The 27,313-nt window shown below is 41.2% G+C and overlaps 1 protein-coding gene across 1 annotated transcript in view; it reads right to left on the bottom strand.

Moving 5' to 3' along the window:
* Positions 1 to 27,313, bottom strand: part of NWD2 (NACHT and WD repeat domain containing 2) — a 208,527-nt gene that overhangs the window by 34,830 nt on the left and 146,384 nt on the right. The gene's annotated exons all lie outside the window — the stretch shown is intronic.

Raw genomic sequence — 27,313 nt, 5'->3', positions numbered from 1 at the left:
AATAAGTCTGAATGATATTAAACAAGGTAAGATTCATGGCTTTAGTAGAGTCTTGTTACAGCGAAATCTGGAGCATAAAGGTAATTTATCTTTGTTTATTTCTAGGTGTTGGGTGTTTTTTTTTTTTTTTTTTTTTTTTTTTTTTTTTTTTTTTCCCAGGGCTGGCTGAGGCCACTTAAAGCTGATCTCTAGATGAAGAGGCTGTACTTCTCTATAATGTGAAGAAGTCTAGTGTAGGCAGTAGTGATTTTTAAAAAGAGCTTATTGTGAAAACTTTCACACATGCTCAAAAGTACAGATAATAGCATAACAAGCCCCCGGATACCTATTACCAGTTTTACCAACTATCAACATTTTGATAATCCTGTTTCAGAATCCTATCATTTGATCACAAAAATTCCTTCATCATGAGTTTTTAAAATAAAAGTTTTAATGTAATCCTAACGATACTATTATATTCAGCAGAATTAAGGATAATTTCTTTTTTTTTCTTTTTTTATTATACTTAAAGTTCTAGGGCACATGTGCAGAATGTGCAGGTTTGTTACATAGGTATACACATGCCATGGTGGTTTGCTGCACCCACCAACCCGTCACCTACATTAGGTATTTCTCCTAATGCTATCTCTCCCCTAGCCCCCCACCCCCTGACAGGCCCTGGTGTGTGATGTTCCCTTCTCTGTGTCCATGTGTTCTCATTGTTCAACTCCCACTTATGAGTGAGAACATGCAGTGTTTGGTTTTCTGTTCTTGTGATAGTTTGCTGAGAATGATGGTTTCCAGCTTCATCCATGTCTCTGCAAAGGACAGGAACTCATCCTTTGTTATGGCTGCATAGTATTCCATGGTGTATATGTGCCACATTTTCTTTATCCAGTCTATCGTTGATGGACATTTGGGTTGGTTCCAAGTCTTTGCTATTGTGAACAGCACAGCAATAAACATATGTGTGCATGTGTCTTTATAGTAGTATGATTTATAATCCTTTGGGTATATACCCAGTAATGGGATTGCTGGGTCAAATGGTATTTCTAGTTCTAGATCCTTGAGGAATCGCCACACTGTCTTCCACAATGATTGAACTAATTTACACTCTCACCATCAGTGTAAAAGCATTCCTATTTCTCCACATCCTCTCCAGCACTTGTTGTTTTCTGAGTTTTTAATGATCACCATTCTAACTGGTGTGAGATGGTATCTCATTGTGGTTTTATTTGCATTTCTCTAATGACCAGTGATGATGAGCATTTTTTCATATGTCTGTTGGCTGCATAAATGACTTCTTTTGAGAAGTGTCTGTTCATATCCTTCGCCCACTTTTTGATGGGGTTTTTTGCTTCTTTCTTGTAAATTTGTTTAAGTTCTTTGTAGATTCTGGATATTAGCCCTTTGTCAGATGGATAGAGTGCAAAATTTTTCTCCCATTCTGTAGGCTGCCTGTTCACTCTGATAATAGTTTCTTTTGTGGTGCAGAAGCTCTTTAATTTTATTAGATCCCATTTGTCAATTTTGGCTTTGGTTGCCATTGCTTTTGGTGTTTTAGACATGAAGTCTTTGCCCATGCTTGTGTCCTGAATGGTATTGCCCAGGTTTTCTTCTAGGATTTTTATGGTCCTAGGTCTTACATTTAAGTCTTTGATACATTTTTTGTAAGGAGGGTAAGGAGGGTAATAAGGTGTAGGGAGGGGTCCAGTTTCAGTTTTCTGCATATAGCTAGCCAGTTTTCCCAACATCATTCATTAAATAAGGAATCTTTTCCCCATTGCTTGTTTGTGTCAGGTTTGTCAAAGATCAGATGGTTGTAGATGTGTGGTGTTATTTCTGAGGCCTGTGTTCTGTTCTATTGGTCTATATATCTGTTTTGGTACCAGTACCATGCTGTTTTGGTTACTGTAGCCTTGTAGTATATTTTGAAATTAGGTAGTGTGATGCCTCCAGCTTTGTTCTTCTTGCCCAGGATTGTCTTGGCTATATGGGCTCTTTTTTGGTTCCACATGAAGTTTAAAGTAGTTTTTTGCAATGCTGTGAAGAAAGTCAGTGGTAGCTTGATGGGGATAGCATTGTATCTATAAATTACTTTGGGCAGTATGGCCATTTTCACAATATTGATTCTTTCTATCCATGAGCATGGAATGTTTTTCCATTTGTTTGTGTCCTCTCTTATTTCCTTGAGCAGTGGTTTGTAGTTATCCTTGAAGAGGTCCTTCACATCCCTTGTAAGCTGTATTCCTAGGTATTTTATTATCTTAGTAGCAATTGTGAATGGGAGTTCACTCATGATTTGGCTGTTTGTCTGTTATTGGTGTATAGGAATGCTTGTGATTTTTGCACATTGATTTTATATCCTGAGACTTTGCTGAAGTTGCTTATCAGCTTAAGGAGATTTTGGGCTGAGATGAGGGGGTTTTCTAAATATACAATTATGTCATCTGCAAACAGAGACAATTTGACTTCCTCTGCTCCTATTTGAATACCCTTTATTTCTTTTTCTTGCCTGATTGCCCTGGCCAGAACTTCCAATACTATGTTGAATAGGAGTGGTGAGAGAGGTCATCCTTGTCTTCTGCCCATTTTCAAAGGGAATGCTTCCAGTTTTTGCCCAGTCAGTATGATATTGGGCATGGGTTTGTCATAAATAGCTCTTATCATTTTGATATATGTTCCACTGATACCCAGTTTATTGAGAGTTTTTATCTTGAATGGGTGTTGAATTTTGTCAAGGCCTTTTTTGCATCTATTGAGATAATCATGTGGTTTTTGTCATTTTTTCTGTTTATGTGATGGATTATGTTTATTGATTTGGATATGTTGAACCAGCCTTGCATCCCAGGTATGAAGCCGACTTGATTGTGGTAGATAAGCTTTTTGATGTGCTGCTGGATTTGGTTTGCCAGTATTTTATTGAGGATTTTGCATCGATGTTCATCAGAGATACTGGCCCTAAATTTTCTTTTTTTGTTGTGTCTCTGCCAGGTTTTGGTATCAGGATGATGCTGGCCTCATAAAATGAGTTAGGGAGGATTCCCTCTTTTTCTTTTGTTTGGAATAGTTTCAGAAGGAATGGTACCAGCTCCTCTTTGTACCTCTGGTAGAATTTGGCTGTGAATGTGTCTGGTCCTGGACTTTTTTTGGTTGGTAGACTATTAATTATTGCCTCAATTTCAGAAATTGTTATTGGCTTATTCAGGGATTTGACTTCTTTGTGGTTTAGACTTGGGAGGCTATATGTATCCAGGAATTTATCTATTTCTTCTAGATTTTCTAGTTTATTTGTGTAGAGGTGTTTATAGTATTCTCTGATAGTAGCTTTTATTTCTATGGGATCAGTGATGATATCCCCTATATCATTTTTTATTGCGTCTATTTGATTCTTTTCTCTTTCCTGCTTTATTAGTCTGGCTAGCGGTCTATTTTGTTGATCTTTTCAAAAAACCAGCTCCTGGATTCGTTAATATTTTGAAGTTTTTTTTGTGTCTCTATCTCCTTCAGTTCTGCTCTGATCTTAGTTATTTGTTGTCTTCTGCTAGCTTTTGTATTTGTTTGCTGTTGCTTCTCTAGTTCTTTTAATTTTGATGTTAGGGTGTCAATTTTAGATCTTTCCTGCTTTCTTTTGCGGACATTTAGTGCTATAAATTTCCCTCCACACACTGCTTTAAATGTGTCCCAGCGATTCTGGTATGTTGTGTCTTCGTTCTCATTGATTTCAAAGAACACCTTTATTTCTGCCTTCATTTCAGTATTTACCCAGTAGTCATTCAGGAGCAGTTTGTTCAGTTTCCATGTAGTTGTGTGGTTTTGAGTGAGTTTTGTAATCGTGAGTTCTAATTTGATTACACTGTGGTCTGAGAGACTGCTTGTTATAATTTCCATTCTTTTGCATTTGCTGAGGAGTGTTTTACTTCCAATTATGAGGTCAATTTAAGAATAAGTGCAATAAGGTGCTGAGAAGAATGTATATCCTGTTTATTTGGGGTGGAGAGTTCAGTAGATGTCTATTAGTTCCACTTGGTCCAGAGCTGAGTTCAAGTCCTGAATATCCTTCTTAATTTTCTGTCATGTTGAGCTAATATTGACAGTGGGGTGTCAAAATCTCGCACTATTATTGTGTGGGAGTCTAAGTCTCTTTGTAGGTCTCTAAGAACTTGCTTTATGAATCTGGTGCTCCTGTGTTGGGTGCATATGTATTTAGGACAGTTAGCTCTTCTTGCTGCATTGATCCCTTTACCATTATGTAATGGCCTTGTCTCTTTTGATCTTTGTTGGTTTAAAGTCTGCTTTATCAGAGATTAGTATTGCAACTCCTTCTTTTTTTTGCTTGGTAAATATTCCTCCATCCCTTTATTTTGAGCCTATGTGTGTCTCTGCACGTGAGATGGGTTTCCTGAATACAGCACACTGATGGGTCTTGACACTTTATCCAATTTGCCAGTCTGTGTCTTCTAATTGGGGCATTTAGCCCATTTACATTTAAGGTTAATATTGTTATGTGTGAATTTGATCCTGTCATTATGATGCTAGCTGGTTGTTTTGCCTTGTTAGTTGATGCAGTTTCTTCATAGTGTCGATGTTCTTTACAATTTGGTATGTTTTTGCAGTGGCTGGTACCAGTTGTTCCTTTCCATGTTTAGTGCTTCCTTCAGGAGCTCTTGTAAGGCAGTCCTGGTGGTGACAAAATCTCTCAGCATTTGCTTGTCTGTAAAGGATTTTATTTCTCCTTTTCTTATGAAGCTTAGTTTGGCTGGATATGAAATTCTGGGTTGAAAATTCTTTTCTTTAAGAATGTTGAATATTGGCCCCCACTCTCTTCTGACTTTTAGGGTTTGTGCAGAGAGATCTGCTGTTAGTCTGATGGGCTTCCCTTTGTGGGTAACTGGACCTTTCTCTCTGGCTGCTCTTAACATTTTTTCCTTCATTTGAACCTTGGTGAATCTGACGATTATGTGTCTTGGGGTTGCTGTTCTCGAGGAGTATCTTTATGGTGTTCTCTGTATTTCCTGAATCTGAATGTTGGCCTGCTTTGCTAGGTTGGAGAAGTTCTCCTGGATAATATCCTGAAGAGTATTTTCCAGCTTGGTTCCATTCTTCTCATCACTTTCAGGTACATCAATCAAACGTAGATTTGGTCTTTCCACATACTCCCATATTTCTTGGAGGCTTTGTTCATTCCTTTTTATTCTTTTTTCCATAATCTTGTCTTCATGCTTTATTTAAGTTGATCTTCAATCTCTGATATCCTTTCTTCCACTTGATCGATTCAGCTATTGATACTTGCGTATGCTTCACGAAGTTCTTGTGCTCTGTTTTTCAGCTCCATCAGGTCATTATGTTCTTCTCTAAACTAGTTATTCTAGTTGGCCATTCCTCTAATATTTTTTCAAGGTTTTTAGCTTCCTTGCGATGGGTTAGAACATGCTCCTTTAACTTGGTGGTTTGTTATTACCCACGTGCTGAAGCCTACTTCTGTCAACTTGTCAAACTCATTCTCCATCCAGTTTTGTTCCCTTGCTGGCAAGGAGTTGTGATCCTTTGGAGGAGAAGAGGCATTCTGGTTTTTGGAATTTTCAGCCTTTCTGCTCTGGTTTCTCCCCTTTGTGGATTTATCTACCTTTGGTCTTTGATGTTGGTGACCTTTGGATGGGGTCTTTGAGTGGATGTGCTATTCCTCTTTGTTAGTTTTCCTTCTGACAGTCAGGCCCCTCTGCTGCCGGTCTACTGGTGTTTGCTGGAGGTCCACTCCTGACCCTGTTTGCCTGGGTATCACCAGCGGAGGCTGCAGAACAGCAAAGATTGCTGCCTGTTCTTTCCTCTGGAAGCTCTGTCCCAGAGGGGCACCTGCTAGATGCCAGCCAGAGCGCTCCTGTATGAGGTGTCTGTCAGCCTCTACTGGGAGATGTCTCCCAGTCAGGATACACAGGGGTCAGGGACCCACCTGAGGAGGCAGTCTGACCCTTAGCAGAGCTCCAACGCTGTGCTGGGAGGTCTGCTGCTCTCTTCAGACCCATCAGGTAGGGACATTTGAGTCTGTTGAAGCTGTGCCCACAGCTGTGCCTTTCCCCAGGTGCTCTGTCCCAGGGAGATGGGGGTTTTATCTGTAAGTCCGTGACTGGGGCTACTGCCTTTTTTTCAGAGATGCCCTGCCCAGAGAAGAAAAATCTGGCAGTCTGGCCATAGCAGCCTTGCTGAGCTGCAGTGGGCTCCACCCAGTTTGAACTTCCCAGTGGCTTTGTTTACACTGTGAGCGTAAAACCGCCTACTCAAGCCTCAGCAATGGTGGACGCCCCTCCCCCAATCAAACTCGAGTGTCCCAGGTCAATCTCAGACTGCTGCTGTGCTGGCAGGGAGAATTTCAAGCCAGTGGATCTTAGTTTGCTGGGCTCTGTGGGGGTGGGACCTGCCAAGCCAGACCACTTGGCTCCCTGGCTTCAGCACCCCTTTCCAGGGGGGTTAATGGTTCTGTCTTGCTGGCGTTCCAGGCACCACTGGGGTATGGAAAAAAAAAAAAACTTCTGCAGCTAGTTCAGTGTCTGCCCAAATGGCTGCCCAGTTTTGTGCTTGAAACCCAGGGCCCTGGTGGAGTAGACACTGGAGGGAATCTCCTGATTTGCAGGTTGTGAAGACCATGGGATAAGTGCAGTATCTGTGCCGGAGTTCCTCAGGCTCAGTTCCTCATGGCTTCCCTTGGGTAGGGGAGAAAATTCCCTGACCCCTTGCACTTCCCAGGTGAGGCGACACCCCATCCTGCTTCTGCTCGCCCTCTGTGGGCTGCACCCACTATCCAACCAGTCCCAATAAGATGAACCAGGTACCTCGGTTGAAAATGCAGAAATCACCTGCCTTCTGTGTCGATCTCACTGGGAGCTGCAGACCGGAGCTGATCCTCTTCCGCCATCTTGCCCTATCAAGGATAATTTCTTAATTTAACTCCACACTTGGTCTACATTTAGATTGTCCCAGTTGCTTCAAAATTTCTTTTTGCAGCTGCCTTGAATTAAGATCCAGATGAAGTCTATATATTGTCTTAAGTTTGTAGGCTGTTAGAAGGCATTTTATTCTATAATATCCCCACTCCCTCTCATGTCACTGATTGGTTGGATAAGCAGGTTGTTTATCCTGTCAACCAGTGGTTTTCAAAGTGTGGCCCCTGGATCAGTGGCATCAGTATCTCCTAGGAACTTGCCAGAAATGCAAATATCATCCCATAGAAGCACAAACTTTGGGAGTAGGGCCCAAGACATTTCTGTTTAACAAGCCGTCCAAGATCTCCTCCTTGGGTACTAATGTTGTTGAATATCTCACAGTGTAGATTTAGCTGGGTGCCACTCCTCCTGTTGTTATTTGCCTTCTTCAATTAGCTTCCCTATAAGCTGGTAGTTAGATTTAGAGCCTCAATTATGTTCAGGTACATTTTTTTCTTTAAGTTCTGGGATACATGTGCAGAATATGCAGGTTACATAGGTATACATGTGCCATGGTGGTTTGCTGCACCTGTCCTGCACGCATTAGGTATTTGCTCTAATGCCCTCCTTCCCCAGCCCCCACCCTGCTGACAGGCCCCAGTGTGTGATGTTCCCCTCCCTGTGTCCATGTGTTCTCACTGTTCAACTCCGACTCGTGAGTGAGAACATGTGGTGTTTGGTTTTCTATTCCTGTGTTAATTTGCTGAGAATGATGGCTTCCAGCCTCATCCATGTCCCTGCAAAGGACATTAACTCATTTTTTTTTTCTTTGAGACGGAGTTTTGCTCTTGTTGCCCAGGCTGGAGTGCAATGGCGTGATCTTGGCTCACTGCAACCCCTGCCTCCCGGGTTCAAGCAATTCTCCTGCTTCAGCCTCCCAAGTAGCTGGGATTATAGGTATGCACCACCACGCCTGGCTAATTTTGTATTTTTAGTAGAGACGGGTTTCCCCATGTTGGTCAGGCTGGTCTCAAACTCCCGACCTCAGGTGATCTGCCCATCTCGGCCTCCCAAAATGCTGGGATTACAGGCGTGAGCCACTGCACTCATTTTTTATGGCTGCATAGTATTCCACAGTGTATACGTGCCACATTTTTTTATCCAATCTATCATTCATGGGCATTTGGGTTGGTTTCAAGTCTTTGCTATTGTAAATAATGCTGCGATAAACATACATGTGCATGTGTCTTTATAGTATAGTAGAATGATTTATAATCCTTTGGGTGTATACCCAGTAATGGGATTGCTGGGTCAAATGGCATTTCTGGTTCTAGATCCTTTTTTTAAGGCAAGAATTCTTCACAGATGGTGCTGTTCTTCCCACTGTATCAATTATGAGGCACATAAGATCTGTGTGACTCGCTCTTAGAAATTCTGAGATAGGCCAATGCTTGGGATGTGTTGGTCTGTTTTACCAGCTGTCTAGAGCCATTCTTTCCTTTGGGATTGCAAGACAATGATTTTCTAATATCATTTACTCTGCATTTATTAATCATTTTCTACCATTTTGTTTTGCAGGTGCTTCTGTTGCTTATTTTGGGACTATGACAACCTCCATGTTCAGAGTTAAAAGTGGCATGACTTAACATGACTTCTTTTTTATAAATTTTAAAAAATCTTTAGAGAATTTTTTTGTAAACCTTATGGTAAACCCTGAACAGTTTAGAAATCACTTATTTAATGAGTGAAGAAATTACAATTTAACAGTTTCAATTCTGGGTTCTGGTTCTAAATCAATTGCTGTCTACCTGTGTGGCTATGCTAAGCCAAACTGCCTGATCAACAAAGATCTATTAAGTACAACTAAATCCCCTGGTCCCCCTTTCTCTACAATGACTGTAATATCACATATTCCTACCTACTTGACAAGGATGTTAAAATGTTCCAAGATAACATATGTCAGAGCACTCTGGGTGAAGTTATAAAAATGTGTCCCTTAGACCTGACTCTTTAATCTATGAAGTAGAGCAATGTTTTTCTCAAACATTTTTTGACTGAGACCTACAGCAAGGAACACATTTTATATTAAGACTCTGTTCAAACAAACTCAGATTAGAAATGGAAAGTCTCAGTTGTCACCCCAGACCTATAGAATCAGAAATTCTGGGAGTGGATTCAGTAACTTGTTTCACCAAATAATTGTCAACTTTATTACATGCAATTCACCCTGATGTTTTCTATTCTATTCTATTACATTCAACTAAAAAATTGCTGATGGCAACCTACTACATAGAATGATTTATTGATCTACTATTAGACTGCAACCCACATTTTAAAAATGTATAATCCTCCCCAAGAAACCTCTTCTCTAGAGTCGCTCTCCACAAGATTGCTTTATTCTTATAATTTGTCTCCCTGCAGGCAGGTTCCCCTGACCTCAAGCACAATTACCTACAAAGTCAAGATGATGCTGTCATAAAGGTATAAAATGGGTTCCCAGAGGTGGGTGACATTGATTTGAACTACAGGAAAATCTTTTCACTGACGATATTCACTTATTTGTTCATTGATTCATCATTTCAGTGAAGAGGAAGGTACAATAAATAGAAGACAACATTATTGCCTGATATGGTTTGGATCTGTGTCCCTACACAAATCTCATGTTCAGTTGTAATCCCCAGTATTGGAGATGGGGCCTGGTGGGAGGTGATTGGATCAGAAAGGCGCTCTCTCATGAATGGTGTTACACTATCCCCTTTGGTGCTGCTGTCATGAGAGTGAGTGAGTTGTCACCAGATCTGGTTGTTTAAAAGTGTGTAGCACCTTCCCCTCTCTCTATTGCTACTGTTCCACCTTGCAAGACGTCTTGCTCCTCCTTCGCCTTCTGCCACGATTGTAAGTTCCCTGAGGCCTCTCCAGAAGCTGAGCGGATGTCGCCATGCTTCCTGTACAGCCTGTGAAACCATGAGCCAGTTAACCTCTTTTCTTCATAAATTATCCAGTCTCAGGTATTTGTTTATAGCTGTGTGAGAACTGACTAATACATTGCCCTTCCTGAGGTTATAGGCTGGATCAGAAAGAGGGATATGGGGCGGGCAAGTAGTGGTGAAAGAACAAAGAGCATGGTAGTGTCCGTAAGGGCTCACAGACTTCAGAGAAGATGGAACTAATCAGAAGGTTGACTATGGATGGAGAAGAAAGCAAAACTCGAACTGGCCTCCACTGGATAAAAAGGATTTCACTGGGCACATTGGGATGAGGGTGGGAAAGGACCTTCTAGATGGGGTAAGCAGCTAGGCAAATGCTCACAGTTATTAATAGGGAGGGGTGCTTTTCAGAGGCAATTAGAAAGCTGGCAATAACAATAACAGAGCTTTCATTTTTAATCAATAATCATATCACTTACTGAGTACTTCCTATGACATTATAAGTTAGATACTGTCATTCCCAAGGTTGAGAAAGTCTAATTGGTCACACAGCAAGTATATGGCAAAATGGAGATCTAAGCTCAGGTTTGCATAACTTCAAGTTCAAAATCCTGTCCGTTATTCTCTATAGCATGACTGGGATGAAGCTCATGTTAACAGCCAGCATGTAATGGTATGTAGTGGTATTTAAGGGATGAGTGGCTCAAGTGGGGACTGGCTGAGGAATGTGGACCTAATTCTACAGGTCTCTCATTCCTATGATCTTGATGAGCTACAAGATACCAATTGTTTTGAAAAGGAAGTACTAAAGTTTGTCAGTGAAAATTTAATTAGGGCTACTATCAGTATCATTCTTACGAGCTTTCATTTTAATGTACATTCCTGAATTGGACCTAAAAGTGGTTCAATTCCCACAAACTGCACATGACTTGAAGCTTATCTCTTTTATGCCATAGACTATAAAAATAGCTAAGTCTGCCCACAGAAATGTTTCACAAATGTGAACCCCATGTTTGCAGTGTATATATTGCAGAAATAAGTAGTCGCTGCTCTCTGCTATCAAAGATGATCTATGCATTATAGCTTTGTCCTAGAGAGGATTTGAGCTTTAAATCAGGTCTAATGATGCTTCATGCAAGTGAGCATGAGAGAAAGAAAAATGCAGGCAAAACTCATCTTTTTGTCAGGAACCCACTCCTCAGAAATCATCTCCAATGGGGAAACTGGATCTGACTCCTAGGAGTTTGTTTCCCTCTGTACTAGGAAAACGAATGTTCTTACAGTTGGGTAGTTTCCCTGGGGCCCCTAGATCTTTGCACATGTGGCTGCTTTAATTATTCTGGACCCTTCATGTTCACCTGAGCTAAATTAGGTATTCAATAACCTATTACAACACTCTCTCTTATTGTTCCCTTGACCCATATCACTAGGTAAAAATGACCTTTTTAAAATTTGCTTTCTTGTTTATCATGTTTCTTTTCTTTTCTACTATAAACTACCAGAATGAAGTGTCCTTGTCTGTCTCGCTCATCACTGTATTCTCATGCCTAGAACAGTACCTGGTACATAATAAGGGCACAATAAATATTTGTTGGATGAAGAGAGGGCAGTTTGTGAGAGTGGCATGCTGTGGGCTTAGAAATCTTCTCCATACCTTTTCTTCTAGTAGACTTTGTTCTTGGTGACTCCACAAAAAGATCAGGAAGAGTGAGCTGCCTAACTCTCTCTCTGTCTCTCAGGGAATTAATTATTAGGGTTGGGATCTCTTAGTCATCAGGAAATCCTTGAAGCATTCAAAGTACAGTTGTCTATGCTATGAAAAACAGTGCATCGAACATAAAAACTAGTAGATTTTATATAACAAAAGCTGACAGAAGACAATAGTGATGGTTAAAATAACAAAATCTTAGACTTGGTAGAAAGTTTAGGGAGAATGTAGTTTCCTCATTTCAGAGATGAGGAAATTGAGTATTTCCAAAGGTTTAAATGACATTACAGAACCTATGCAGCTGGGTTTGTGAACAGCAAGGGCTAGAACTTATTAGCATTTCTAATCCCAGCCTGATCTTTCTACTTTACACACATAAATGCCTTCTTCATATGAGAACTTCAAAATAATAATTCAATTCACCAATAGATAAAAATTCTAGATATGGGGGAGGTACATTGCATTTAAATAATATTACAGAAGACAATGTCTGATGAAAATGAATCAACATTATCTTCTTCCCTATAATACCTCTGTGATTATCCATTTGGTTAACAGCACACAATGTAATTCAGTGCTTCAACATCTAATTTTCATAAATCACCATGTTTGTTGCTGGGAAAGATAAAAAGAAAAGGAAAAAGATGCTATTCCTGATCTCAGACACATAGAATTAACCACAACGGAAGGCAGTGCTATAATGAAAGTGTAAAATAAGTGCTATTCTAGTGGGTTTTGTGCTGCTATAAAAGAATATCTGAGACAGAAATTTATAAAGAAAATAAATTTATTTCTCACAGTTCTGGAGGCTGAGAAGTCCAAGGATGTGACAGCAGCATCTCCTCAGCACCTGGTATGGCCTTTCTTGCTGTGTCATAACATGGCATAAGGGTAAGTTAGCACACAGAACAGAGAGAGAAACTGAGGCTGAACTCATCCTTTTTATTGGGAATCTACTCCTGAAATAACAAATCCACTCCCAAGGTAATGGTGCTAATCAATTTATGATTAAAGAATTAATCACCTCTTAAAAGTCCCAGCTCTTAATATCATCACAATGACCATTAAATTTCAGCATGAATTTGGGAGGGGCCACTCAAACCACAGCAGGTACACGGAAGTGGGTATCATTGATCTGCACTGGAACACAGAGGAAGGTTTTTCATTGAGGACGATTTCAACAAGAGGAGAAAAGACACTGCAGATGGGAAAATAACAAGGGCAGAAGTTCAGAGGTCTGAAGATTGGCATGGATGTTCAAAGAACCAGACAGTTGTGCAGAAGATACTTGTTCTAGAAAAGAAAGTAGAAGGCCTCAAGGTGGATAGTAGAAGACCTTCAGGCTTATATTAAAATTTTTTTTCTAATTCTTTTTGAAGATCTCTGAGTTTTTGGGTAGGGGACTAACATAATCACACATGTCTTTTAATGAAATAATTCTGGCATAAAATTCTGGGAAGAAAGCAGCTGCAGCTGGAGGGATCAATGAGGCGCCCAGGTGAGAGAAGATGAGGTTCTGAACCTGGGAAGTACCCAAAGCAATGGAATAGATAAACAGATGGAAGACAATGTGTGAGTCTGTAAACCACACAGGGACACGGAGGAATCAAAAGTACGAGAGACAAAGAGTTAACTGGCAGAGAAGACCCTGGGGCAGTGAAGATCAATGTGCTATCTCTGGAGAGCAGTTTTTCTTGTTAAGCCAGTTGGCAAACTGGGCCAAATGGAGGTAGGAGATCTTCTCAGGTGGAGATGGGTAGGCACACCCAGGGGGCTCATGGAGGCTGTCCTCTGTTTCTCAATAAGAGGGAAATAAGATCTCTGGCCAAGGAGGAAAGAGAGCACAGATAAGTTTAGGGACTGGGTAAGTGAAAAATGGCTATACAAAATTGACATTATAAGCTGTTCTAGGAGACATGGCCCTTAATTTAATAAGTAGTTTATTGACACTTACATTACCTATATCTGTTTTTTAAAAACAAGTGTTATAATCACTTGTTCTGTTTGTGCCTTGTACAAAATGACTATACAACTTCAATAAATAGCACAGGTCACTGAAGAATCCTTAATAATCCTGCTTTCCAAGTGCTATGGTTTGGATATGGTTTGTTTGGCCCTGCCATGTCTTGTGTTGAAAGGTATTCCTTTATTGTAACACACATGGATTAAGATATCAAGTAAAGTCTGTTTCAGTTGACGTTTAAGCATAATGTAAGAACCACAACAAAACAATATAACTATTGTTCTTTAAGGAAAGATCATCTGGCTTTTCCAATTCTCATTTCAAGAAATGCAAATTGATTGACATGAAACACACACACTTTCCATTTTGTTTGTAATGCATTAATGGTCACAGTAAAAGCAAAATACTCCATCATAGCTTCCATAAAATGCCTATTTGTCAGTTACTCATCAAGAGCAGGCACATAGGGAAATTAGTCACAAAGCTGAACTGAAATGAAATGTTTGAGAATTCTTAGCTGGCTTTCTGAACATGGCCAAGAATCAGGTACATTTTTCTATTGAAAATGGTCCTTCTAAGTGAATTGATGATGAGAGGGAACTCTGTCATTCAAGGGAGGAAATATGTGTCACCACTCCAATTTTCTGACTACAGATGGGCAATTCCTCTTCACTGCAGGCTGGTTAACAGCCACAGGCAAATGGAAAAATCCATGCTGAATGAGCCAGATGCCCTAAAACACAACTCACAAAGGTAATTTATCTTTATTTTCCCACTGGAAGGATTGCTGGGGAAATTGACCTGTTAGCTCTGAGCTTCTTCATTACTTAAGATATATAGGTCAGATAGCAACACACTTGGAGACTAATACTAGGAATATTAGAATGGATGGGAAGGCAAACTAATGGTAAGGGATTTTAAAAGGGGCAATTTACTCATGTGTATCTGTTTAGATTCTGTTGATCTCCAAAGTTGCTGAAGCTTCCAGTTTTGAGATGGTTGGGGATACAGAGTCTACAATCTTAACTCCAGTTACCTGCTACTTACTGATTTAGAAAATATGCGAGACAGAAAAGAAGTGTCTAAAAGTTTCAGAAAGGAAAACCTGGTCTAGTGATACTCAAACCTGAGCATGCATCAGAATCACCTGGTGAGCTTGTTAAAAACACTGGGCCTCTCCCTAGAATTTTTGATTCTTTAGGTCTGGGATGAGGACAGGCAATCTGCATTTCTAAACAACTCCTAGGTGATATAGATGCCACTGGTATGGGACTATACCTGAAGAAGCAGCATAAAGTTACAATCCCAAGTAAAAGCATAGAGTTTAGGCCTTAAAGAAAGACTTACAGAAATTAAGTTTGTTCTGGAGAAAGAGGATAAAAAAGAAAACCATGTTACCACCCCAAAAGATTGAGTCAGAGGTCACTTCACATCAATAATAGGCAGAATTGGAGAAAGAGGTCTTAAGTGGGAAAGAGAGCTATTTTAAAGCTAGGAATAAGGGAAATATTGGGCCACCAGGTTAAATGAGGGATTTTTCAACTGACTGATCTCAAAGAGAAATCCTTCATCATTTTAATTCAAAAGTAGTAACTTTAAGATACGTAGCTAATAAAATAAGGGCATTTGAAAGAAGCCAAAAAATTCTTTTAAAAATACTTATCTTAACCAAGGTGTCTGGAATTAAAAATAATATAAACTGGGGTTAAGCTGAATCCAGGCCTGTTCCTACTATATTCTTGGAGCCAGAAGATGGCCAGAGAGGCTTAACAAGTGAGGTCCACCGCCTCAACCACCCATGAAATGAAAATGTGATTGGCTCTGCTGGTGTGACAAACTCCTTATCTAGATTTTTCTTGAGGGCGTTGGGTGGGAAAATTACAAAGCCATAAACGTTGACCTTCATGTGCGGACTTCATCTGCAATGTCTCTAAATGAGCAATTAAAGACATAAGCCACCATTTAAAAAGAACATTAAATATGTTCCTTTCACAATTCAGTATTATAACATTTGTACCTTTCTTGACGACCTGTCATGCTTCGTTTTTATCATATGATGAAAAATGTGAAATTTACTGTGTTGCACTTTTTGTCATGGCAGCCAAGAAATCCCATATTATGTCTTCTGTTCACAACTGGCGTTTTCCCTTGAAGGCATTTCTGATATAGTTGTTTCTCCCTGGCTCCTGATTTCTTAGCCAGCATTCATTTTTGTCTCTTTTAATGTGGGAAAAAAAAGCAAAGGCAAAACTAAAAACTTACTGTTTCTTTTAATATAAGTTTCTCTTAAATTCTTTTTGGTATAGATATGATTACATATAATGAATTAAAAAAAATAACCCTGTTTAGTCATGAATACTTGCAAAGCATGTAAGAGTCTGTTTATAAAGATAAGGCTGACCCTAAGGCAGGACGTCCTTTTTAGGGGCCAAATGTTGTGGCAAAGACCATAGGCTTTGAATGCAGACTTCTGGGATTTGAAACCTGTCCCTGCCATATTGGTTGGGTGACATGGTTTGCTGCACCTATCAACCTGGCATGTAGGTTTTAAACTCTGCATGCATTAGGTATTTGTCTTAATGCTCTCCCTCCCCTTTCTCCACACTCCTCCAACAGGCCCCAGTGTGTGACGTTCCCCTCCCTGTGTCCATGTGCTCTCATTGTTCAGCTCCCACTTATGACTGAGAACATGCGGTGTTTGGTTTTCTATTCCTGTGTTATTTTGCTGAGGATGATGGTTTCCAGCTTCATCCATGTCCCTGAAAAGGACATGAACTCATTCTTTTTTATGGCTGCATAGTATTCCATAGTGTATATGTGCCACATTTTGTTTATGACCCTGGATAAGCTATTTAACCCCTCTAGGCCTTGGGCCTTGGTAAAATGGCCTTAACTGAAGTACCAGCCTCCAAAGAATCTGGTGAGGATTAATTGATGTTTTGAATAGAGTGCTTTGAACAATGCCTGCCCGTGGCAAGTATTTGGTAAATGTTATCTATTTTAATTCAAAGTAGTGGTGATGAAACTGTGCAACTCACTCAGTTGTGGAGTTAAATGGTGCTGCTTCAATGCATGTTTCTGGGCAATGAGAGATCTGTTTTCAATTTAGAGTTGATTTGGAAGATAGGCTTCCACCAAATGAGTGCTCACAATGAGACCCTTCTACAGCCATATCATGGCCAATGCAGAACCCACAGGCAGTGGACAGAGAGAATAACAGAAAGATGCAGTAGAGGAGGGAGGGAGAAAGAAAGAGAGAGAGAGAGAGAGGCTGTTCCCAGGGTAACAAGTTGCTAGGGACAAACATTTGGCAAGGGGTGCTGGCAAGAAATTTCCTTGTTCAAGCAATTTCCTTTAACAACGTCTAATGAAAGTGCTCTGTACTTACAATGAACCTGAGAACGTTGGGGAATTGGTAATAAGGGCTCTGAAGTCACCTTCACTCCAGAACGAGCTACTTTATGGGGACTGGCAAGTCCGACTCTGCAGGGCAGGCTGGCGGCTGGAGAACCAAGGTGAGAGCCGGGGTTGCACCTCAAGCCTGAAGGTAACATGCAGTCAGAATTCCTTCTTCCTGAGGGACCTCAGTCTTTTTCTATCAAGCCCTCTTCAGCTGATCGGATCAGGCCCATCCACATGATGGAGGGTAATCTGCTTTACTCAAAGTCTACTGATTAAAATGTTAATCTCATCTAAAAAAGTACCTTCACAGAAAAATACAGACTGGTATTTGACCAAATACCTGGGTACTCTGGCCCGGTGAATTTGACACATAAAACTAACCCTCACAAGGGCTTTCCCTAAACCTCAGGATTTTCATTAAAACATGAAGGAAGGGCAATAGGCTATTGCAACACTGTAACGAGACGCTCCTAGACACACCTGCTGGGCTGACTAACAAGTGGCCACCCTATTCCTGAGACGCTCATCCCTATCACCAACTCCCAGGCTATCTCACTGAAGACTGGAGACTGGAAAGGGATTCATTCCAGGAAACCGGAGGAGTCGCTTCGCTTTCTTTTTTTTTTTGTGACAGAGTTTCACTCTTGTTGCCCAGGCTGGAGTGCTATGGCAAGATCTCGGCTCACTGCAACCTCCGCCTCCTGGGTTCAAGCAATTCTCCCACTTCAGCCTCCTAAGTAGCTGGGATTACAGGCATCCACCACCACACCCGGCTAATTTTGGTATTTTTACTAGAGATGGGGTTTCACCATGTTGGCCAGGCTGGTCTCGAACTCCTGACCTCAGTTGATCAACCCGCCTCAGCCTCCCAAAGTGCTGAGATTACAGGGGTGAGCCACCGTGCCCAGCCTCGCTTTGCTTTTTACTTTCCTCAGATTGAGTTCCACTTCTCTCATCAAGGGAGGGAAGTTCCATCTGTAGAGACTGGGCAGATCACATTTGACTCCCTGACTGAGACCTGTTGAGCTGAAGAAGCTTATAGAATCCTCTCCAGTGAACACAGCAGGTGGAACACACTTAGAGATTTCTTGAGAGAACCTGAGATGTGGCTCCAGGAGCTTTGGAGGATTTGAAAATATGGAGACTGGTTCCTGCTTCCCTTGTAAAGAACAGTGATGGCAACCAACTATGGAGAGCTGCCCATGAAATCAGGATAAAGCAGCCTGTGCTTCCAGAGATGGGCATGGTCAGGGGTAAGGACGTGTGAGTTTCCTGAATTAGAAGGCATGACAGAGCCAGGCTCCAACCATCTTAAAGGGACTTCATCCAACAGGGCCACATGCCAGGGCGAGGACCCCACCAGTAAGAAGAAATAAGGTGGATTGCTGGGGTAGGAGTGGAACTGGGGTGGAAGCCCCAAAAAGACAATCAGATAATATCATTTGTGTCAGGATGGAGAGTTCCACTAAAAGCCTCCTCACAAATGAGCTCCATGAAAGGGCTCCCAGTATTCGTGCACCAGTCATGATGGCGTGCAAGACGGCAGACATGGTTGGCCACATTTCTCTTAGTTTTTGCTCCTTGTCTTCTATTTCCCCTTCCCTTATATTGATGAAAAACTGAGAAATAGTACTTTGAGGTCCAGAAGGCTGGGAGTGGGATGAAGGAAGAAGAACAAAGAGGGCTGATCTGAGAACTGACAAGGCCCCTTCCCCATAATGGATCTGAGAAATCAAACCAAGGAGAGGCAGACTTTTTTTTTTTTTTTTTTTTTGAGACAGTTCCGCTCTCGTTGCCCAGGCTGGAGTACAATGGCACGATCTCGGCTCACTGCAACCTCTGGGAGAGGCAGACTCTTTAAACTGGATCTGGGACTGACATTTTGATTTGGACTGGCTTGGACTTAGTACTTGAAAGTGAGTCTTGATAGCATCTGTCTGAGATGTATTCCTTCCCCAGTGGGAAGGAATCCAGCAAGCACATTTATAGGCAGTGATGCAAAAAACAAAACAAAACACACCCCAAGTTCTCTGTTCTTTCTCCTATATGTCCTCAATTGAGCTCAGCCCCTTCAGTATGCTGGTTGCACAAATTTAAGAAGACTTAGCCCCATCTGAGTTTAGCATATGTCACTATTGTTCTGATTTATTATACACTTTGGAAGGCTGTGTGGCCCTCCACATGTCAGGGCACTATCTGCCTGTCAACTGAGGGCTAGGAGGAGGGTGAGGTCTCAGTTAAGAATTAACATAAAGGGGCCAGGCACACTGGCTTACGCTTGTAAGCCCAGGATTGGGGGGTGGGTGGATCACTTGAGGTCAGGAGTTTGAGACCAGTCTGGCCAACATGGTGAAACCCCATCTCTACTAGAAAAAAAGAAATTAGCCAGGCCTGGTGTTGTGCACCTGTAATCCCAGCTACTCAGGAGGCTGAGGCAGGAGAATCACTGGAACCCAGGAGGTAGAGGTTGCAGTGAACCAAGATTGCACCACTGCACACTCTAGCCTGGGCTAGGAAAAAAAAAAAAAAAAGAATAAACATAAAGATTCCCTATAGAGGAAAACAGGCTAATTTGTATTATATTCTGAGTAAATGAGACAATCAGGGAGAAACAGAAATTTCCTATATACATGGATATGTCTCTACTGCAAACACTAGTTAGTAAGTTTCCTGTTCCTCTAGAGTTGGACTAGCTTTCAGGTAAGATAAATAAAAAATAAATTAGTGATGCTGCAGAGCACACATAACACTAGTGCCATGGCTTATACATAGCCCTTCTTTTAATTAACTGTCGAAGTGGGCAATCTACTCCTCTCACTTTATTATCATGATTTGTGAGTCTTATCAGTAGGTACTTAAATGCCTGTTTCTGGGGATCACTGTCATTTACTGTAGATACTACACAAAGCAATAGAGTTGATTTTTCAGTTTGTATTAATCAATAACTGTTATTTATGTCTAGCAACTGCTCTCAGCCATCCTGGCATGAACTAATTTCATTATCTGCCTTGCAAAACCTTGGTCTCACTCTATGGAGACTTCTAGTTTAATCATGTGAAAACAACACAGATGAATATATAAAGAAAATATGGCAAAGAAGGATCTTACAATGAACACAGATGCTAGATAGATAACAATGAGGTGAGATTATACATTTACTTAAGTGCTCGGTGTGGTTATCTTAAGGGATGGAAAATATTAGGCAGATGAGAGCCACAAAGATTTCCACATTCCCACTGCAGGTTTCTCTTCCCCAATTAATTTTCCATCTGTCTTAGAGGCTGTCTGAAGGAAACAACACTCATGTTTGCAGGTCCATCTTTGCCATTGGGGAACCGTTCTTGTCACAATTCTATGCCAAAGTCAAGAATTACCTTTCGAAAGATAGCCTTGTACTCCCAGCCTAGGGAGTAAAGGAATCAGACCAATTCAAGTGGCCCAATGGAGCTCAGCCTTAAGAAGCAGAAAGGTCTGAGAGGAGAGAGGGATGTTAAGTTAACAGGAAATCTGCAGAAGTCCATGTTACAGCAGGAGCTGTGAAGAATATATATAGCAGAAGGGAAGTTAGGAAGCCAGTAACCCCAAATTCAAGCCAACGGAGTGCTTGCTGCAGCAGAGAATTCAGCTTTTCAATGTATTTGGAAAGAAAGATTAAAATAGTGGTCGCTACTAAGAGACGCAATGGCCTGTTAAGGAGTCTGTGGTAGTAGTTGCATCCATTTTGCATTTCTTAGTATGTCTGGACCATCTTCTTTGGAAACTTTCCAGTTGTACTTATATTGAGTAATTATGGATTTTCTCCACTCTTTATCACATGTTTTGACATTTCTTCTCATAACAACACATAGCCTAGGAAATAACAAAAGGTCTTGATTAAGAAAATTAAAACTACTAAAATTTCTTGAGAACCCCTTCCAAAAACTTAAGGGTCAGTCATTTCTGTTGTAAAATTTCTGACAGAGAAAATGTATAAAAGGCCCAACAAAATGATGATTATTCATAGCATGAAAGACAGTTTTCTCTGAATCCCATCTTTTATTTGATTCTGATCAAGGTCAGAGTTTCCTCCCCAACCCCCGGATGTTTCCTGCTAGCCTAAAGTGAACCCTTTGTTTTCTAAGAAAAGGGCCCAACATTCATGGCTTGGCCTCACTGCCTGCTCCCTTTCACTTCCTGAGGCGCCGTGGATCAGAGCCAATGCATTCAGAGAGGGGAACCAAATGACAGCCTGCTCCCAGGCGCTGTTCACTTGAGTGTGGCTGGAAATGATTTTATGTCAGACCGAGATTTGGGTCAAGAGAATTTCTGAAGCGTCCACAACATTCACAGACATCCTAGGGTGAATAAGAGACTGCCATGGTCCTTGGAAATTCTCCAAAAGAGAGATCAGCTCCTCTAGTTTTAAGATGACTCTAGAAGGGTCAGAAAACTGGGACTGGTGGAGACAACGTTAAGGTGAATAAATTGCCAACTGCTGAGTCAGTCTTCACTCAGAGGCATTTATTGAGTGCCCTGCAGTGTGCAGAGCTCTGTAGGAGCAATTAGCAAAGGTTAAGCTCAAGCTAGCAAAATGAGTAACACAGTTCAGTGAGGTCCACTGCTGGTGACTCCCTGCCCACTCGCACTCATTTGATCCTAGTTTCGCTAACTGTACTCCAAAACATTCTTACATCATCTACACCAGTGATTCTCAATAGAGGTTGGAGGAGAATTTTGCTCCCCAGGAGACATTTTGGGCTGTTACAATCTGGGGTGGGGGCAGAGGGGTTGGTATTGGCATCTAGTGGGTAGACACCATGAGATGCTGCTAAATATCCTACAATGTGCAGAGCAGCTCCTGCCGCAGAGAATTATCTGGCCTAAGGTGTCGGTATAGCTGAGGCTGGGAAACCCGGATCTAAATGGCCTGCTTTAAGCTATTTAATGATCATGTTTTATCATCTATGTTCTAGTCTTCAGTTTTGATGGGAGCTTATTAGGCTCAAGCCTCTGTAATACACTCTTAGGTGTACGGATTTAAGAGTTTGTTTTTACCTTTATTCATGTTTTAATTAATTATTTTTTTGAGATAGGTTCTCATTCTGTTGCCCAGGCTGGAGTGCAGTGGTGCGATCTCGGCTTACTGCAACCTCTGCCTCCCAGGTTCAAGCAATTCTTCCACCTCAGCCTCTCAAGTAGCTGGGACTACAGGTGCTCCACCACGCCCAGCTAATTTTTTGTATTTTTAGTAGAGACAGGGTTTCACCATGTTGGCCAGGCTGGTCTCGAACTCCTGATCTCAAGTAATCGACCCTCAGCCTCCCAAAGTGCTGGGATGACAGGCATGAGCCACCGTGCCCGGCCCGTGTTTTAATTTATTAAACGAACATACTTAAGCTGATGAAGATGTGCAGAATATAGTGATTCTTCATTATCTCTTAAATTTGGTAACAGCCTTTTATAGCTGGGGGAAGACAGTGGGGCAGGAGGGCACAGGACTTGTGGGGGCCGATGGGGTCACCCAGCGAGGTCTCCATGTCTCAGCTTCCTCATCTGGATGACGATGAGGATGGCTTTACCTGGAAGGTCTTTTGGGACTCTGACATTGTATCATTAAAAACTCCTGGTAAGAGAAACCCACATACCCATTTCACCCATGCATACGTCTTGACCAAATATTTCTCTCTTTCCCCACATACCAGCATATCTTCTCAAAGATTCTCATTTTCCATGACAAAAGGTTTTTATTCTAATTTAAACAAGACAATTATTAACCTTATACCCTCAAGCCTTTACTTATCTCTAAATCCCTTTCTTCTCACTCAAAAAGCATCTTTTGGAAGCTTCTGCTGACCAAAATACACCCACTGCTTCCTCCAGTTCGTGCCTGAGCATTATATGACCAGCTAGCTGCCTGCAGGCACGTCTACATGTAACACATATGATTATATTCTGGCTGATCTGTTTCTTATGTCCTTTCTATCCTAAAAATCTATATGTGTCTTCTTTCTCAGCAGATAATAGAGTTCTTGAGTATGATATGTCGTTTAATTCATCATACTTTACAAGCTGTGGAGTTTTTGATGAACAGCCCCAAGTGATTTCCTAGTTATTAGCAAGAGACAAGGAATCACCAACCCACAAACACATTTTCTGAGTGGAAAGTAAACAGGTAAAATAATCGAACTGTACTCTGAGATGTAGGTGGTAAATGCACCCAAACTGGATGTTGGTGAAAAACAAAAAAATCAGTGAGGTAGACTGTGTTGAGACACAGAATCTAATTTTAATGAACTCTAAATGAACATTTAACAGATAAATTCTGCAACTTTATTGAAATATAAAAAGCAAATTATAACTTGATTTGGTAAACAGACTAGACAGACATTAGATATTCTCCATTTTGTCTCCTTTTCCCTTTCTAAAAGTCTTCCAAAAATGAAATAAAATATTTACCGAACGTCTTCCAGCCTCCAAAATATCTGTCAAGGTCCTTCATGAAGCTTCTCTGCTAATTACAGTATGACTTTTGGCAAGTCATTTAAACGCTCTGGATCTCAGTTCTCTCATGCACAAAACTAAAAGAGTCGATCATCTCAAAGGTCTTTCCTGGCTCTAATTTTTGATGGATTTAAGGCAGTAAGTCTCAACCTCAGCTGCACAGATAATCGCCTGAGTAGGTTTTAAACATCATGATGCCCAGGAGACACTAGAGACCAAATAAATCAGAACCTCTGGAGGTGGGACAAAGCAATCGTATTTTCAAAGCTCCTCAGGTAATTCCAGTATTCACCCCTGATTTACTATAAACCAAATTTCTTAGACCAGTGACTTTCTGAATATTTTAAAAATAACTCGCTGTGAAAAAAAACATTTCAGATTATGTCCAAGCACACACATGAATATAGTTTAATATTTCAGTAAAATCATTTCATGAAATGTAGCCACCAAATTTTATAAAACATTTTATATGCACTCTGATATTTTCTACTGCATTTTATTCATATGTATGTACATGTACTTAAATTTCAGTATAAAAACACAGCCCTAGCCAATTTGGCCACTAGATGGAACTGTTGCATTTAAAGAATGAAAGTGCAACTTCAGACTGCACTCTACAGAGCAAAACCAAAACAAAATGCATATGATTTGGCTGGGTGTGGTGGCTCACGCCTGTAATCCCAGCACCTTGGGAGGCTGAGGCGGGCAGATCACCTGAGGTCAGGAGTTCGAGACCAGCCTGGCCAACCATGGCCAACATGGTGAAACCCCATCTCTACTAAAAATACAAAAATTAGCCAGGCATGGTGATGGGGACTGTAATCCCAGCTACTCGCGAGGCTGAGGCAGGAGAATCTCTTGAACCCGGGAGGTAGAGGTTGCAGTGAGCCGAGATTGTGCCACTGCACTCCAGCCTGGGTGACAGGGCAAGACTCCGTTGTGTCAAAAAAATGCATATGATTTAATATTAATTTTACATCCAAAGTTATTTTATAAGAAAAGGAGCATAGCTGTTAGAAGAAATGAAAGTTATATTCACAGCAGCTGATGCTGATGAAGGGTGAGACCCCATCTGTGTTGGGTATTCACTCTGACCCCTTCACCACCGCCACTACCACCTGTGAGGTAGGCATTAGATTCCTTTTCCAGCTGTGGAAACTGAGCGCCAGAAAGACTAACATGAAAAGCTCTCAGTCAACTGCAGCCATTGTCACTGTAGAGCCAGCAGAGGAGAAGGATGGATTCGAAAAGTGACAAAGGGCAGAGGCAGAATTTAAGTCCAAAGGTGTTGGGCTCTTGCTTCTCCCTATGATAAACTGTAGAAGATTGAAAGTTTGTAATATTAATACACTGATTTTTAAAAATATTAATACACTTTAAACCTGTACAAAAGAGGAGCACATTGGATTATTTTTTTTTCCCATGAATCCAGGCTTCAAAGTGGGTACATTCAGAGGAAAGAAGAATTATCAGCACTGTGGGGAGAAACAGAGTGGCCTGAGGCAGGGGCTCTGACGAGAGGCCCCTGGGGCCAAGGAATGAGCTTCGGTTTTATTCAAAGGGTTCCCAGCATGAACAGCACATGGCAGGGCTTTTGCATTGCTAACTCCTTTGCTTCATTCCTCCCTTTGGGCAAATGTCTTCTCCTCAGAGGGGTGTTTCTTGATTATCTGTCATTGCAGCCGCATCCTCCATCCCTTCTCGTGGTTTTACTTTTTTCACCACCTTTTAGTATTAGCAAACATTATGTTAAATTCCTTTGTATTTATCAACTCTCCATGTTTCTGGAACTAGGCGTAGACACCATCATAGAGGTTAAAAAGTCAGGAACCCATATCAGGAGCTGGAGGGGGGGCAATTTGGGGAGTTACTGCTTAACATGTACAGAGTGTCTGGGGTAATGGAAACGTTTTTGAAACAGCTGTTTTTGTGGTGATGGTTACGCAACATTGTGAATGTAATTAATGCCACTGACTTGTACTATGGTTAAAGATGGCAAATTTTATGATATATATATATAACATAAATATATATTTTCTACAATAGAAATATATATTTCCCACAATATAAAATATATATTTTCCACAATAGAAGTAAAAATCACTTAAGTCAGTATCCAAAATTCAAACCAGCAGAGCAACTTAAAAACCATAGCTGTCGGCTAGGCGTGGTGGCTCACGCCTGTAATCCCAGCACTTTGGGATGCTGAGGTGGACAGATCATCTGAGGTCAGGAGTTTGAGACCATCCTGGCCAACATGCTGAAACCCCATCTCTACTAAAAATACAAAAATTAGCCAGGCGTGGTGGCTTATGCCTGTAGTCCTAGGTACTTGGGAGGCTGAGGCAGGAAGGTAGCTTGAACCTGGGAGGCGGAGGTTGCGGGGAGCTGAGGTCGCACTATTGCACTCCAGTCTGGGCAACAGAGACTCTGTCTTAAAAAAACAAAACAAAACACTATGCTGACTGCTTACTATGTAGCAAGCACTTTACATCTATTAACTAAGTGAATCCTCATCACAAGCCCATATGGTACGATTATTAATAATATCAATCAGATACTATCATTGCTTCCATTTTACGGATGAGGCAACTAAAGCACAGATTGGTTCAGCAAGTTTCCCAAGGTCATTCAGCTCATAAGTACCAGAGGTAGGATTTGAACCTGGCACATAATCATTTAATAAATAGTTGTTATAAGAATAAATATTTCAAGGCCGAGGCTGGTGGATCACCTGAGGTCAGGAGCTCAAGACCAGCCTGGCCAACATGGTGAAACCCCATCTGTACAAAAATACAAAAATTAGCCAGGCATGATGGCGGGTGCCTGTAACCCCAGCTACTCAGTAGGCTGAGGCGGGAGAATTGCTTGAACCTGGGAGACAGAGGTTGCAGTGAGCCAAGTTCGCGCCATTGCACTCCAGCCTGGGTGACAGCGAGACTCTGTCTCAAAAAAAAAAAAAAAAAAAAAAGAATATTTCAAAGTGGCTATTCTGGCTGCTGGATGGAGAACAGGCTGCGGGGATGAGAGGAGCTATGAGGGATCTGTAGGGGAGGCTACAGAAGAGGGTGAAAGATGGTGAAGATACGGAAGGTATAGACAAGCAGATGGCTCATATATATTTAAGAGAGGGTGACATGTTATGTTGATGGAATTGATTGCAGGAATGAACCAGAAAGCTTAGATCTAAGACTGCCATGTCCAATACGGTAGTCATTAGCTCCGAATGGCTACTGAGCACTTAAAATGTGGCTAGTTAAGAAATAAGATTATACTGTTGAGTATAAAATAATTCTGGATTTCAAAGACGTTGCATGCAAAAGACTTAAAATATATCATTAAAAAAATTGGTGTAGAAATGGCAGTATTTTGGCTATGTTGGGTTAAATACATTATGAAACTCATTCCATTTGTTTTTAATTTTTCTAGTAGTTTTCTAGTAGTCACATTTCAGGATGATATACGTGGCTCGTCTTCATTTCCACTGGATGGTGATGACCTAGGATAATGTCCTGGTTTATTGCTTGAATAATGTAGTTAACAGTGATTCATTTACCGAACTGATAAAGATAGGGTGGGTAGGTTTGTTGGTCCATTCTGCATTGCTATCAAGGAATATCTGAAGCTGAGTAATTTATAAAGAGGTTTACTTGGCTCCTAATTCTGCAGGCTGTACAAGAAGCAGGGCACCAGCATCTGCTTCTGGTGAGGCCTCAGGGAGCTTTCAATTCTAGCAAAAGCAGAAGAGGAAACAGATATGACACATGGAAAGAGGGGGACTGAGAGAGAGGAGGGAGGTTCCAATCTCTTTCACAACCAGATCTTGTGTGAATCCATTACTGTGGGAATGGCACCAACTCATTCATGAGAGACCCACCCCATGAACATCTCCCACTAGGTCCCACCTTCAATATTGGTGATCACATTTCACCATGAG

This window comes from Pongo abelii, chromosome 3 (assembly GCF_028885655.2).
Source record: "Pongo abelii isolate AG06213 chromosome 3, NHGRI_mPonAbe1-v2.0_pri, whole genome shotgun sequence".
Taxonomy (NCBI): Eukaryota; Metazoa; Chordata; class Mammalia; order Primates; family Hominidae; genus Pongo; species Pongo abelii.
Note: the sequence above shows the minus strand (reverse complement) of the source record. Positions and strands in the feature narration are given on the sequence as shown.